This window comes from Dama dama, chromosome 12, assembly GCF_033118175.1.
Source record: "Dama dama isolate Ldn47 chromosome 12, ASM3311817v1, whole genome shotgun sequence".
In the NCBI taxonomy this organism is placed as follows: Eukaryota; Metazoa; Chordata; class Mammalia; order Artiodactyla; family Cervidae; genus Dama; species Dama dama.
Genome location: NC_083692.1, coordinates 50,545,864 through 50,561,719, shown reverse-complemented (window position 1 = coordinate 50,561,719; position 15,856 = coordinate 50,545,864). Strand labels below are relative to the sequence as shown.

General features: G+C 45.0%; 1 protein-coding gene and 1 pseudogene across 2 annotated transcripts in view; both read right to left on the bottom strand.

The window, feature by feature from the left end:
• The window catches only part of LIPC (lipase C, hepatic type), a 178,142-nt gene that overhangs the window by 58,865 nt on the left and 103,421 nt on the right, over positions 1 to 15,856 (bottom strand). The gene's annotated exons all lie outside the window — the stretch shown is intronic.
• Positions 1,535 to 1,653, bottom strand: LOC133067469 (5S ribosomal RNA; annotated as a pseudogene).

The window sequence follows — 15,856 nt, the reverse complement described above, 5'->3', positions numbered from 1 at the left end:
TTAATGAGGACTCAGTTACTCTCCTTTCCTCACTCTCCCTTTCCAGGGACTAAGAAGGAATCACAGGAGAGAACTGAAGGATAACTTTGAGTTGGATCAGCAGCTAGAAACATCTCAGCTGGAAACATGGTAGAATTACATATGAATGTGTGGTTATTTAATTCATCTTTCGTACCTTTTTCTGTAGTGCAGAGGAGAAAACCCAGGATGGGAAGTCAGGAGTCTTGGATTCTAGTTTTGATTCTTCCAGGCATTAGTTGAGTGACTCTGGAGAGTCTCTTACCTAAGCCCCAACGGACTCATCTCTAAAAGATGCATAATAATGACGCCTTCCAGGCATGGTTATTGAGATGCTGCAGTGAGATGCTGTGTGCCAGCACTCTGTGTGTGTCCATTAGTGTATCCATTAGGTGACAGCCAGAAGGAAGCGCTGTCGTCCTCATGGACTCCATCGGCCACATCATTGGTGGTGTGAGTTTCAGGACAGCTGCCTGTGGACCAGCCTGGTGCAGGTCATCAGAAACTAGACTGAAGGGCCTCCATGAGGATACCCATCTGTCCTACAGGTGCTCTTGTCATTTCTGAAGACATTGAGGTTTCTAGTGAGGGAGACAAAGTCCCAGGCCTGGCCACAAGATAAAGTGACCTTGTGGCCTTTGCCATATCTGAGCCACCTCCTCAGAACCTCAACTCCCTCATCCGTGAAGCGAGGGAGAGTAACAAAGTGTACAGGAGGCTTGATTCGGTAGGATGTGTCTAGATGTCCTGCTGAGGCTGGATCAAGTACGAAGACAGTAGAAGAGTGAGAAAGCTACTATTTCTTGAGTGCCAACAATGTCCCAGGCATTTTATTAGTATCATCTCCCTTCATTCATGATCCATTCACTCATACACACATAGATCCTTTTTCTTTCTCCCTCTCTCCTTTCCTCCTTCCTTTCTTAATTAATTATGTGCTAGGTTAGATACCAGGAATAAACCAGTAAATAAGGTGGACACAGTGCTCACAGCCTTACAGTAGCCGTTGTTTAGTCACGAAGCTGTGTTTGACTCTCTTGCAACCCCACGAGTTGTAGCCCGCTATGTTCCTCTGTCCATGGGATTTCCCAGACAAGAATATTGGAGTGTGTTTCCATTTCCTTCTCCAGGGGATCTTCCCAACCCAGAGATTGAACCCACATCTCCTGCACTGGCAGGTGGATCTCTACTTCTGAGCCACCATGGAATCCCATTACAATAGTACTTTATATTAAATAATAACTTTGTAAAGTCTTTAGCACATTGCCTGGCATGTGGAGGGTTCAGCTTTCTATTACTTGTATAGTGGTGGTTTAGTCGCTAAGTCATGTCCCACTCTTGCGATCGCATGGACTGTAGCCTGCCAGGCTCCTCTGTCCATGGAATTCTCCAGGTGAGAATACTGGAGTGCTTGCCATTTCCTTCTCCAGAGGATCTTCCTGACCTAGGAGTTGAATCTGGGTCTCCTGCATTGCAGGCAGATTCTTTACCGACTGAGCTATGAGGGAAGCCCAAAAACCTACAGCACCTGGTATTCCCAGGAGGTCTCCCATCCAAGTACTAACCATGCCCAAACCTGCTTAGGTTCCAAGATCAGCCAAGATCGGGCGTGTTCAGGGTGGTATACTTGTAGATTAAATAAACTAATAGGAGTCTTTGCACACATTGGGACAGTGAGATCCAGGAGAATGTGTGGGGCATTTATCATTCTCTGTGAGAATGCAGCTTGGAAAGAGACGATTTTTCTTAAGAACCCTGTTCTCTCCCTTATGGAAAGGCTGCCTGGGCCGCAGATGAGGTGTGGGCGGGGGGCATCCGTGGTTCAGAGAGAGCCTCTGGCTCTGCTCCCCGCATGTCTCTCACAGCTTGGTTTGGTACTCACACTCTATGGGCACTTGTTTGTGCTGCTTTGCTGGTGGGCTACTTGGCTGGGACAAAAACTAGAGATGCCAGCAAGGTTTCTGGTTAGGAAGCTGCAGAAGGTTGTGAGCTAATGAGAAAGTGCCTGTCCTCCATATGGCAGGTCTGTGCTGTCTGATGAGTGGCTGGGTTGGAAAAGAGAGATGATGGAGCACCCATTTAATAAGGGCTACTGAGAGCCAGGCACTTGGGAAGATAATTCCATTCGGTCCCCGAGAGCCAAGAGCCTTGCACAGGCAGCATCGGCACCTAACTCGAGCAGGTGGAGGAGTGGAGGCTCAGAGTCTGATGGCTCTCAGGTCACTGATGGCTCAGTGACCAGTCTGTGGGAGAAGAGGCCTGCTTGATTCCAGCAGAAGCCTGAGGAGCCAGCTTTCAAGGTGTGGGGCCCCTTGGTCTGAGGGGATGCTATTCCTTGGAATACAGCAGAGTCAGTCTGTTTGGGGATGATGACCAAGTTGGTGAATTAGCTGGAAATTAGTTCCTTATTTCTTCCCTACACTTTTTTGGGCTTTGCACTATTAGTTATCACCAACCACAGAGGCTGGGTCCCTTTATATAAAACATGCCGGTAAGAAGAGTACACGGGGTGGATGGCCCAGTGCAAGCCGTGCATCGGTGAAAACAGGGAACATAGAGCTCTGGGCTAACTCGTGGGGAGGAAAAGCCAGTGCACAGACCGAAAAGAGGGGTGGAACGGCCAGAATCCTTTAAGGTAGCAGTCCCAGCCTTTTTGGCACCAGGGGCCGGTTTCATGGGAGACAGTTTTTTAATGGATGAAGTGGTGGGGAGGATGGCTCGGGCGATAACACGAGCTATAGGGAGTGGCAGATGCACCTTCGCTTGCTTGCCCACTGCTCGTCTCCCGCTGTGCAGTCTGATTCCTAACTGAGGACTGGTACTGGTCCACGGCCTGGGGGTTGGGGTCCCCTGTTTTATGGTGAGATATGATTGAGACTGACACAGCAGGCCACAGTCCTTCCTTCCCTCCCTCCCTCTTCCTCTTGCCGTAAAGACACATGACATGCCTACACTGTGCTTGGCACCGGTGGTGCAGCAGAGATGAGCTGTCCCGTCATGGTCATGGTCCTGTCCTCTGGGGCTGATGGTCAGTGGAGAAGGCAGAGGAGGCAGCAGGCCAGCAACGTGAGAAGTGCTCAGTGGAGGGAGCACAGTGAGGTCTGCATCCAGGTTCAACACAGGCAGGGAATGGGGTGGGGATGGGGTGGGTATAGGTGGAAGAGAGGAAAAGGTGGAAACATGTATAAAAGCCTGAAAATAAGAGAAAAATTTGGAGACAGTGATGGAGAAGAAAATGACCTTCTCAGGCCTCTTCCAGCCTCGATGGGTTTGAGGTATTGGACTGAAGAGGAATGTTTTGGGGATATGTGACTGGTAACTGTGGTGCTGTGATGGGCTAGCAAAGGGGGAGGAGAAGGGGTTTAGAGAAATGACAGCTAAGAGGTTCTTAACCATTTTGTTCTGTGAATCCCTTTGGCAGCCTGATGAAGCCTAGGAACTGATTTCAAATGTAGGACATAAAATACCATGATACCTATAGAGTTCCTTTATCTAAGTGGTCCTGGCAGTGCACTGTCCAGATGCCCATCTAGGAAGGACATGCTGCCCTGGATGCTGGCAGTGTGATCAGCAAGTGGCCTTCAGTTACTGGTCCTTCAGGGTCTGCTTTAGTTGCAGAGAAGAGCCTCACCCAAGGTCATCCACATGGCCAGTGACGGTGGAGGTGAGCGTTAAAGGCGGGCCATCTTGGTTAATGGGGGTGATTCTGACAGCCCACTTGACATCCAGAGCTGACTGTGCTGTTGACCAAAGCTTCTGGGTCTCTACTGAGGCTCGACTGCTCCCCTACCTGCTTCTGCTTCTTTCTCCTCCCTTAGTAAGCATGGATCCCAAAGGCCCTCCCTAATAAACCTCTGAACACTGAATTCTGTCTCTCTATCTGCTTCCAGAGGAATACAAATTGCATCATGCATTAAATAAGATCCAGCAGCCAATCTAATAACAACCGTAATTTTGAAGTTGTTGTGAACATAAATTATATTTGGAAATATTTGCAACAACCATAATGTGATCTGTTTTGCTTGGTTGCCTATGTTCATAATCAAAAGAAATGTTCAATTCTAGTTAAAGGTTAGTGAAGAGATAATTTTTCCCACTCAAGTTCATGAACGTTCCTGAATTCTATCCATAGGTCCCCAGAGAGTTTATGGACGCTTAAGTTAAAGAATTCCTTATTTAGGGCTTCTCTGGTGGTTCAGTAGTTAAGAATTTACCTGCTAATGCAGGAGTCATGGGTTCAATCCCTGGTTGAGGAAGGTCCCACTTGCTTAGAGCAACTAAACCCAAGTGCCACAACTACTGAGCCTGTGCTCTAAAACTCTCAAGCCATAACTACTGAGCCTGTGTGCCGTGGAGCCTGGGCTCTGCAATAGGAGAAGCCACCACAATGAGAAGCCCATGCACTGCAGATAGAAAGTTGCCCCCACTCACTGCAACTAGAGAAATCATGCATGCATCAATGAAGACAGTGTCTTTTTTCCCCTTATGGTCAAAACAAACACACAAACCAGATTCCTTATTTGGTTGGAAAAGAAAGAAATGGTAACTATACAGACTGGTCCAAAGGTGCGCACATCCATGTGACTGGTAGGATTTAGCAAATCCAAGCACAGGACTCCCAGTTAGATATGAACTTCAGATAAGCAGTGAATAGTTTTTAGTATGAGTATGCACCATGCAATACTTGGGACATAGTTATACTAAAAATTGTTCATTCTCTGAATTTAAATTTATTGGATGTCTCATATTTTATCTAGCAGCCCCACTTGAACATCTATTTTGGCTCCTTGTGAAGTCATGTGACCTACTTAAGGACATGAAAGGGCCCTGAGTTGGGCTTTCATCTTTGCTCTGAAAGTCGCTTGTCCTGGCCCCAGCTTCAGTTTCCTTGTCTGCCGATGGAACTTAGTACCTGTATCATAGAGAGGGTGTGAAGATGATGCAGGATAGTGTGTGTGAAACTTATTTCAGAAACTGTAGTGCCTCAGGTGAATAGTGGTTATTATTGCTGTCTGGAAAAGGATTCTAAGCTCTTGAAAAAGGAACAGCTCTTAAAAGGGAATCCTGGAAGATCAGTCTAAGTGTCTGAAAGTAAGCAAACCAACAGAGCAGGCCAATTTACTATGGGAAATTAACTAGTTTATTTATCAATATTCTGGTGAATTTGAGGTTAATTTGCTTCTAAATTCTTGTAAATATCCCAAACTAAGCCATCTACTGGTTTGAAGGAATTTATGGCATTTCTGCAAAGTGTAGGGTTGTGAAGGACACCAAGAGAAGTGAATAGGAGAATAAAGCACTCAAGCTAAAGAGGCAGAAAAGTGAGATTTGCCTTATCTGAACTGGTTTTTCATTTTTTCCACTTATGGTTATTTGCTATTGAATTTCTTTGTGGGTGATGATGCCAATGGGCATTGCCTTTACCAGAAGAATTAGACTATGTTAGACTCCACATATTTATCAGGGTGAAGTATAATAAATATTTATAGAAGTTTCAAATTATTTTTATTACAGTAGTCCCCGACCCCTTATCCATGAGGGATGCATTCCAAGACCCCAGGGAATGCCTGAAACTGGATGGTTCCAAATCCTATATGTACTGTTTTTTCCTATACTAATGGGCAGATAGCATATGTAGTATGGATGTGCTCGACAAAGGGACTATTCATATTGTGGATGGGATGGGATGGGAGGGTGCAAGATTTCAACATGCTACTCAAAACAATGTGCACTTTAGAACATATGAACTGTTTCTGGAATTTCCCTTTAATATTTACAGATGGTGATTGACCGAAGTTAACTGAAACTGAGGAAAGTGAAACCACAGGTAAGTGAGGACCACTGTGTAATGTTTGCTATGTGTTGGGCTGATTTGTGGCCTTATGATGTTGTCATGGGCTTCTGAGCAGGCCAGAGCTTTGTATGCAGTGATAAAATTCTCCCAGAACATATAACCTCTTTCCTACTGCAGGACCTTTGCACTACTGGTTCCCTTTGCTTAGAATATTCTGCTGGCTCTCTGCAGGGCTGGCTTCTCTTGGACTGCAGCTCCTCAGGGAGGCCTTTCCTGCCTGTCTATACAGAGTAGGTTGTACTGGTATTCCCTATGGCAGCATCTGGCTATAACATTTTCAAGACCTGGAAAAATTTTGTTCTGATTACTTGTTTTTGCTTGCTTTTAATTTTTATTTTCTATTGGACTACAGTTGATTTACCATGTTGTGCCAATCTCTACTGTATAGCAAAGTGACTCAGATATATACATATATACATTCTTTTTTTATATCCTTTTCCATTATGGTTTATTATAGGATATTGAATACAGTTCCCTGTGCTATACAGTAGGACTTTGTTATTTATCCATCCTGTATATAATAGTTTGCATCTACCAGCCCCAAACTCCTGATCCATCCCTTTCCTGCCTCCCTCCGCCTTTTGGCAACTTCACGTCTGTTCCCTAGGTCTACAAGTCTGTCTCTGTTTTATAGATAGGTTCATTTGTGCTGTATTTTAGATTCCAAATATAAGTGCTATTCACATGATATCTGTCTTTCTGACTTACTTCACTTAGAATGATAATCTCTAGTTACATCCATGTTGCTGTAAATGGCATTGGTTTTTTCTTTTTAATGTCTGAGTAGTATTCTATTGTATATGTGTACCACATCTTCTTTATTCCATCTTCTTTATACCACACATTCCTCTGTTGATGGATATTTATGTTGTTTCCATGTGTTGGCTTTAGAAACAGTGCTGCAAGGAACATGAGGGGTGCATGAATCCTTTCAGGTCATGGTTTTCTACAGATATATGCCCAGGAGTGGATTTCTGGATCATAGAGTAGTTCTACTTTTAGTTTTCTAAGGAACTTTCATACTTTTCTCCATACCAGCTATCCCAATTTACATTTCCACCAACAGTGTAGGAGGGTTCCTTTTTCTTCACACCCTGTCCAGCATTTATTATTTGTAGACTTTTTGATGATGACCATTCTGACTGGTGCGAAATGATATCTCATTGTAGTTTTGATTTGCAGTTCTCTAATAATTAGCAATATTAAGCCTCTTTTCATGTGCCTGTTGGCCATCTGTATGTCTTCTTTGGAGAAATATCTATTTAGGTCTTATGCTCATTTTAAAAAATTGAGTTATTTGGGTTTTTTTTTTTTTTTAATGTATTAAGCTGCATGAGCTGTTTGTAAATTTTGGAGATTAATCCCTTGTTGGTCATATTGTTTGCAAATATTTTCTCCTATTCTGTGGGTTGTCTTTTCATTTTGTTTATGACTTCCGTTGCTGTGCAAAAGCTTTTGAGTTTATTGCAGTATTTCACTAGGGCTTCCCTGATAGCTCAGTTGGTAAAGAATCTGCCTGCAATGCAGGAGACCCCGGTTTGATTCCTGGGTCGGGAAGATCCGCTGGAGAAGAGATAGGCTACCCACTCTAGTATTCTTGGGCTTCCCTTGTGGCTCAGCTGATAAAGAATCCGCCTGCAATGTGGGAGACCTGGGTTCCTTGAATATAACATGCCATGGATAGTATGATTGTTTTATATACCACTAAAAAGGGAAAAAGAAAGCTACAAATTAAACTGTGACATGGATGCCTTAATGATAGTCCTGCCTGGGCCATGCATGAATTGTTCACAGTAGCCTCTTATTGCTTTGAGAGTTCTTTCATCTATTTTGAGGATTTGGCAGTTTCTCCTACTGTCAGTTGCTTTGCTTAGAGTGTGGACAGTCCTCATGTATCAGTACAGCATGACTTCATATATTGTAATTATCTTTCCATAAAATATCTGTTTGTTATCTTGTAAGAAATTAGGGGATGGCAGTCATTTCTCCCATAATAAATATCAAATTTATGCCTTACCACCATCTTGATGCATTTTTGCCTGAAAAATCAAAGCTTAGTCATTTTGAAAACATTTTAACCAGCAGTTAAGCTGGGCCCAGGCAGTCTCAACAGTGCACTTAACTCAATTGAAGTGATGATAATATGGGTACATCTGATCAATCTCACAGACATGGCCTAGCCCATGGCATTTATAAGATAAATTCCAATTTCACAAGTATTTTGAACATGCAAGAAAGGTGAGCCTTCTTACTGATGAATTATCTCTTTCCTCTTCCAGGGAACTGAGTTCTTGTAGGTTGTGTCCACCATCCAGTGCCCAGCACCTAGCACATGTTGGCATATCTATAGCCAATAAATCCAATAAATATGTGTCAAATGAATGGAGGAAGTAATAGGATTCTGTATTTGAACATTTTTGTTAACCGTGAAGCTAACTGAAGTCTTATGGAAATAAAATAGTATATAAATAGCATTGCTATTTTTAAAAAGCTCTTTTATTCTGAATTCATTTAATTACTGATGTCAATTATGAGAAGTAAAATTTTAACTCATGGGTGTAAGGGTAGACTCCCATTGATAGAATTCTCATTATCATATTATGATGTACTTTTTCTTAACTGTTCAGTTTTCAAACACTGGGAATAGTGACAGAAGTAATTCTTGATCACTGAGAAGTGTAAGTTGGAGAGGAGAGGAGACAGAGTTGCATTCCTGTAAATGATGTAGCAGAGCACTCAGAATGCATGGAGGGGGCCTGGCTTGTTGAAGACTGGCAAGCCATAGTTTGGCTGTTATGCTTTAGAAAGTTGTAAAAGAATTAGGGCTGTGCCAGTGGTGGTGGGAAATGAATTCTGAAGGATAATACAGATTTACCTGACACTTGTAGGCTAGCATGCAGTCCTTACAGAAACTCTTGGATTAGTAGATATTGCTTCATTTGCAAATGGGGAAACTCCAGGAGAGGAACCTGCCCATAACTAGTGGGCAGCTTCTCAAGGATTCTAATCTGAGTCTTCTTGATTCTGCAGTCATTGCTTTCCCAACTACTCTATGCCAACTCAGAAAGTCTGGGATTTGTGGAATATCTAATAAGAGTTAATGAACCTTCAGGAATATTTGGGCCAGCACTGGAATTAGGATAGAGAATGTGGCCCATCCTGTGGAGACAAGTCAGGGCATCGAATTTGGTGGATTCTTTTGAAGCCCATTTCATCTGAAGCATTGGAAGTGGACTGGTGTATCTCCCAGATGACACTGGGGAGAACTTGTGGGTTTGGATATAGTAACAAAGAAAACAGTGGCTGACTTTATTTTTGGGGGCTCTAAAATCACTGCAGATGATGATTGCAGCCATGAAATTAAAAGACGCTTACTCCTTGGAAGGAAAGTTATGACCAACCTAGACAGCATATTAAAAAGCAGAGACATTACTTTGTCAACAAAGGTCCTTCTAGTCAAGGCTATGGTTTTTCTAGTGGTCATGTATGGATGTGAGAGTTGGACTGTAAAGAAGGCTGAGCACCAAAGAATTGATGCTTTTGAACTGTGGTGTTGGAGAAGACTCTGAGAGTCCCTTGGACTGCAAGGAGATCCAACCAGTCCATCCTAAAGGAGATCAGTCCTGAGTGTTCATTGGAAGGACTGATGTTGAAGCTGAAACTCCAACACTTTGGCCACCTGATGAGAAGAGCTGACTCATTTGAAATGACCCTGTTGCTGGGAAAGATTGAAGGCAGGAGGAGAAGGGGATGACAGAAGATGAGATGGTTGGATGGCATCACTGCCTCAATGGAGATGAGTTTGGTTATACTCCGGGAGTTGGTGATGGACAGGGAGGCCTGGCATGCTGCAGTTCATGGGGTCGCAGAGAGTTGGACACGGCTAAGTGACTGAACTGAACTGAACAAAGAAAAGATTCCAGTAACATGTCCCTCACCTTCCCCCGCACATCTGCTTTATTGTACTTCATGTGGCTTGTTTTGTCCTCTAGTCCTGTAGCATTAGCCTAGAAGAGTTACCGTACCAAGTGTGCCCTGATACAGGACTGGACACAAATGCCTTGGACTGCTGTGAATGGAGGAGCACTGGCCACAGCTTGTACCAAGAGAGAGGAAAGAAAGATGCATAGAATTATGGTGAGAGAAGGTAGCAAGAGCGGAGGGTAAAAATCCTGTTTTTTCCACCAAGGTCAGGACATGTTGATTGGTTCTTCACACATGGGATTGGACAGGATGCAAGAAAGAATGGAGAGAAAAAGGCGTCCCAGGAGCTGGTCTAATGAGGACTTCATCACAAACAGCTTCAGCCTAAAGACCCCCCCTCCCCCCGCCTAGTCCTCAGTTTTGTATTTGGGGATGAAAACAGCTTTGGTCCTGAACAAAGGTGATATGCTCAAACTTTCCCATTTCAATGAATTTGCTAATAAAGAGAATGCCTTTACGACAGGCACAGACCTAGGAAAAGCATTTTGTATTTCACCCAAGTGTGAGAGTTTAGGGTCACCTTACCCCCATAGTGACTGCAGTGCAATAGGAAAACTCTCTGAGGCCTGTGTTCAGGTCACTTGCCTTTTTGCTCAAGCAGCATATGTATATTGGTACTGACTTTTTCTTTCTTAGATATAGTTTTTAAAACCTCAATTTTCTTAAGAAAGGAAGGGATTAATTTTTCCCCTAAATCTTTTGAAAGTCACTGTCTTTATCCATGAAAAAATAGTAAATAGTAATTTGTAACCTATGTGATGCAGCAGCCAGCCTTAAAATAGTCCTTTCTGACTAAAGATTGGAACAATGGGTACTAGGATAATTGTTTGGGCTGCTTTTAGTTTCTCTTAATCAAAATTACTAGATGATTGAATTCAAGAGCATGTTACTACTTGATGTACTGATACTATATGTGCTGTCTCTCAGTCATGTCTGACTCTTTGTGACCCCATGAACTGTAGCCCACCAGGCTCCTCTGTCCATGGGATTCTCCGGGCAAGAATACTGGAGTGGGTTGCCATACCCTCCTCCAGGGGATCTTCCCAACCCAGGGATTGAACCCAGGTCTCCCTCATAGCATGTGGATTCTTTACTGTCTGAGCCACCAGGGAAACCTAAGAATACTGGAGTGGTTAGCCTATCCCTTCTCCAGGGGAACTTCCCAACTCAGGAATCGAACCAGGATCTCCTGCACTGCAGGTGGTTTCTTTACCAGCTGAGCTACCTGGGAAGCCAAGGTAAAGACTCCGTCAGGCAAAAGAAAAAAAAAAAAAAAAAAAAGCGAAAGGAACTGGACTGGACTAATTGCTTTGGGGATGACTGGCTTAATTTTTGGAAATACCTGGTAGAGTCTGGATTTTGAAATTACTAGCAAGTTGCTCTTTCTGCCTTCTAGAATTCCAGAGGCTGAAATTGGTACTAGGGTCTACTCTCTGTTTCAGGGACAACCACTTCAGTGAACTCTTTTGTTTATCCAGGTAAGGTGAGTACTTGTGCTTTTTGAGGGGAGCAAGGCACCCCCTCAAGGTAGATGTGTCACATGACCTGCAGGAAGGTGAAAGATTACATTCCAAGAAAAAGGATGCTCTCATTTGTATGTTTTTAAAAATAATTTTATCTATTTTTATATTTATGTGTTTTTTGCTGTGTTGTACAGACACATTGCTGTATGAGCTTTTCTCTCGTTACGGCGATCCGGGGATGCTCTTCATTGCGGTGTGTGGGCCTCTCATTGTTGTGGCTTCTCTTGTTGCGGAGCATGGGCTCTAGGGGGCATGAGCTTTAGTAGTTTCTGTGCATGAGCTCAATAGTTGGCGATTTCCCAGTTCTAGAGCACAGGCTCAGTAGGTGTATCCCACAGGCTTAGTTGCTCTGTGGTATGTGGGATCTTCCTGGACCAGGGATTGAACTCGTGTCTCCTGCATTGGCGGGCGGATTCTTTACCACTGAGTCACAACGAAGCTCCCCATTTGTATGTTTACTACTGAGCTAAGTCAAATCACTTTGGCTTATATTGGTTTCCTTTTTGTTAAAAAGAGGAAAAAGAAAATATGTATTTCCCTCTTTTGGTTAGACATCTGAGTGGATGAGAGAAACAAAGAAAGACTTTCAGGTGGCAGATTTCAGATGACCTATCCATTGTAAAAACAATGTTCATTTTTGAACCAGTAAGTACACATAAATATGCTGATGCGTTCCTGGTTGCCCCCGTGCTCCGGTAGTGTCTTCCCTGGGCGGGGTGGAGGCTGGGGGAAGCCAGCAGGACTCGGGAATCAGGGAACAGAGCCAGATTTAAGCAGAGCACAATTGTAGCCTGTGTTTCCAGGGAGAACACTAGCCCTTTATTGGAGGGGCCCCTTAGCAGTTGGCATCATCTGGAGAAAGAAAATATTGCCATCTGCCCACAAGGGTTTCTCAGAAGCTGGGGGTCTGGGTTTGGACTTGTGGGCAGAATTGCCTGGGAATGGAGGGAGACGGGCAAGGGGGCCTGGGCCCCGTCTGCTGTACCTTCTCCTCAGCCCCTTCCCTGGGGCTGTCATTCGCACAGCTGGCCGGGCGTCTCTTGTGGAAGCGTGCCCTTTCGGTCCTGGCAGGAGAACAAATGCCAGAGCAGGCTGGGCGTGTCTTCTATTTCTGGCCTTGAGTGTAGCTGTGGTTTTAAAGATCTACATGGGCAGCAAAACAACACCCTTGTCCCCAGTGATGCCACGGGCAGTAGAGCCATATCCTTCCTGGATGGTCTCTCCTCTCCTGGGCTAAAGAGCCCATTTGTAAGGCCCGGGTGCTGGGGGAAGGAGCCCATCACAGGGGTTTCTGTGAGCAGAGCAGAGCAGACAGGTGGTGCATAGTGGTCCAAGCGCAGCCTGGGCAGGGCACACCCTACGAGGGCAGGGGCAGTGGAGGCTGCTGCCCTCCCCTCTGCGGGAGCCCCTCCAGGTTGGCTGGGCAAAGAGGACACTCCAAGTACTTAGATTCCTCTATCAGAGGCACGAGAGGGCCAGGCATCTCCTGCAAGCAGGGAGCTCAGGAGGCCATGTGTGCTGGCTCCGCAGACCCGAGAATTGCAGTCTGAAGTCCCAGAAATTCAAGTGGATAAGTCAGCGGTGGAGGTGATTCATTTTGTCCTTGGAATGTAGGTTTGAGTGCGAACTGGCTTTAGAAATGGACATTTGAAATGCAATTTGAACTTGTTCTAAGGAGAATGACCTAAGAGAGAAGGAACTGGAAATCATGTCCTCTGAAGACCTATTGAAGGGGTATTTAGCCAAAGAAGAAGGCTAGGGTAGGGCAGGGTGGAACATGAAGGAAACAGATACAATAAAGGGAGGCACATTCTCACAGCAATTGATTAGATCATCAGAACAGCATGTCTTTATACTCATGAAATGTTCTACCTCATATGGTTCACTACCCACTGGCCTGATGGTCCAACAGTAATAACTATTGAGCACTTGGTGCTGAGCCTTGTTCTAGGTGCTTTTATGTGTATTAGATCGTTTAATCCTCAAATGGACTTCTCAAGTGACTCAATGGTAAAGAATTCACCTGCCAATTCAGGAGACATGGATTTGATTCCTGACTCGGGAAGATCCCCTGGAGAAAAGAATGGCTACTCACTCCAGTATTCTTCCCTGGGAAATCCCATGGACAGAGGAGCCTGGCAGGCTATAATCCATGGGTCACTAAGAGTTGAACATGACTTAGCAACCAAACAACAACAGTCCTCACAACAACCCGATGACGTACATTCACCTTTTATAATTTCACCTTTACAGATGAGGACACTGAGGCTCAAGGATCATTTATAACTTGCCTGGGACCACATGGCTAGTGAGTGGTGGGGCTGGAACCATATGTAGCAGAGCCTCCCATCATTACGTGGGCCTGAGTCTGCTCCCACCAGCCCTACCCCTGGCCTGGCCCCTGGGTAGCTTTCCAGCAGCATCCCTACCCCTTTGGTTCCTGCCTGTTCATGGACGGTTGGCCTCTTCTAGTGCTGTGCTTCTAGTCACCTCAAGTTTCCAATGCCTCCCAAGAGTGGGGACCCCTTACCTGATGGCTCAGTTGGTAAAGAACCTGCCTGCAATACGGGAGACCTGGGCTCGATCCCTAGATAGGGAAGATCCCCTGGAGAAGGGAATGGCAATCCACTCCAGTATTCTGGCCTGGAGAATCCCATGGACTAGTCCGTGGGGTCGCGAAGAGTCAGACATGACTGAGCGACTTTCATTGTCACTTTCTGATGCCCAGCATCCAGGAAATTTCCATCCTCTTTGCTTCAGTGGTTACTCCAATTTCTTTGTGACCCAGGTTTTGAAGCCTGACATGAATGAAAATATTTGACCACATGAGTTCTATTCTTTCTAGGGCTGCGGTTCTTGATGTCCCCAAAGCCACTTAAGAACCAGGAGATTGGTTTTTTTTTTTTTTTTTTTTTTTTTTGCTATCAGAAGCACAACAGTCCTTATAAAACAGAGTACAGCTTGCCCTGCTCTCCTAGGGTGGAGATAATTGGGCCTTTGGACTTCCGGGCACTGGGTGGTACTTAGCGATCTGTTACCCTTGGTGTGCTGCGCTCTGGTAAAAAGAACACTGGTATTTGATGGTGGCAAGTTATTTGCATCTTGTTTCTGACAACAATGGTAGAAATGTTCTTTCTTTTGACACATTTGAGATTGCAGGGAGAAGGAAGAAAAGAGATCCAAATTTGTCCTTAACAATAAAAAAATCTAGAAAAAAGTGTTGTTGAAAGTGTCAAGGAGACCAGGCTGGTCTGGAGACTCAGGCTGAGGGACAGGACAGTGCAGTCCTCAGACCACGCTCGGATCTTCCTGAGCCTGTCAAATGCCACCCTGACCACCTCAGAGTCCTTTCTACATGTGTGTGTGGGGATGTTGACCTCTAGAGACAGATTTGGCTAGTACAGGAATTTCTTTGTGGCTTTGGCTTGAAGCATTGCCTGCTTGAAACTCAGAACCCGTCTCTTTTCTGAAAGGTCTAAAGGTGGCCACAAGGTAAAAAAAGAACATTGTAGAATGGAGAGCTGCCCTCACTTCTGCTGCGGGGTTCCTGACAATGGCACATTTATACTCCTCTGCTTGGAAGGCTTAGAGCACTGGATGGGGCAGGAATTACCCAGCTATAGTGGGCATGTTTATGTTGCAGGCCTGGGGTTTCACTGGAGGCAGGATAGAGCTCGTTTATTCCAGTTAGGACACCACAGGGCCCTGCACTCTGACCTGGTATGACAGGAAAAGATTTCAAGCTAGGTTTTGGAGCTCTATTGTGTACAGGGTTTTCTGAGCATTTCTTTTCTTCTTTCCATTTGGAAGTTATGTCCTGTCAGCTCTTGGGACAGTTCATGGACTCAGGAGTGCTCCTTTCTGGTTTCCTTATGAAAACGCCCACCTGAGGAGCGTGTGTGTGTGTGTGCGTGTGTGTGTGTGTTCATGTGTGTGCACGTGTGTGTGTGTTTGCCCTGGGAGTTGAGTGCTATGGGTCCCAATGCCTGGAAATCCACAGGCTGAGGAGAGCCCCTTCTCCATAGCTTCTGCAGTATTCTTTCTGCTCAAGTGTTTTTGTTGTTGTTCAGTTGATAAGTCCTGTCCAACTCTTTGTGACCCCATGGACTGCAGCACACCAGGCTCCCATGTCTGTCCTTCACTATCTCCCAGAGTTTGCTCAGATTTGTGTCCATTGAGTTGTTGATGCTATCTAACCATCTCAGCCTCTGCTGACCCCTTCTCCTTTTGCCTGCTCAGGTGACTTGCTCTCAGATACTTGCCCTGTGGCTTGGTCCCTGACAGGTGTGGGGTCTCATGGAGACACGTATCAATAGCATCTCATATGCACTCTGCCCTTGGTTGACACCCAGGGACTGAGCCCTGCTCTGGGATGAGCAGGCGAATTGGAAACCTGACTTGCTGGTAACAAGACCCGAATTGGGGTGCTGTGTGTTTGAATGGCAGGTAGAATAATGGTGGGTTCCTGGACTAGATG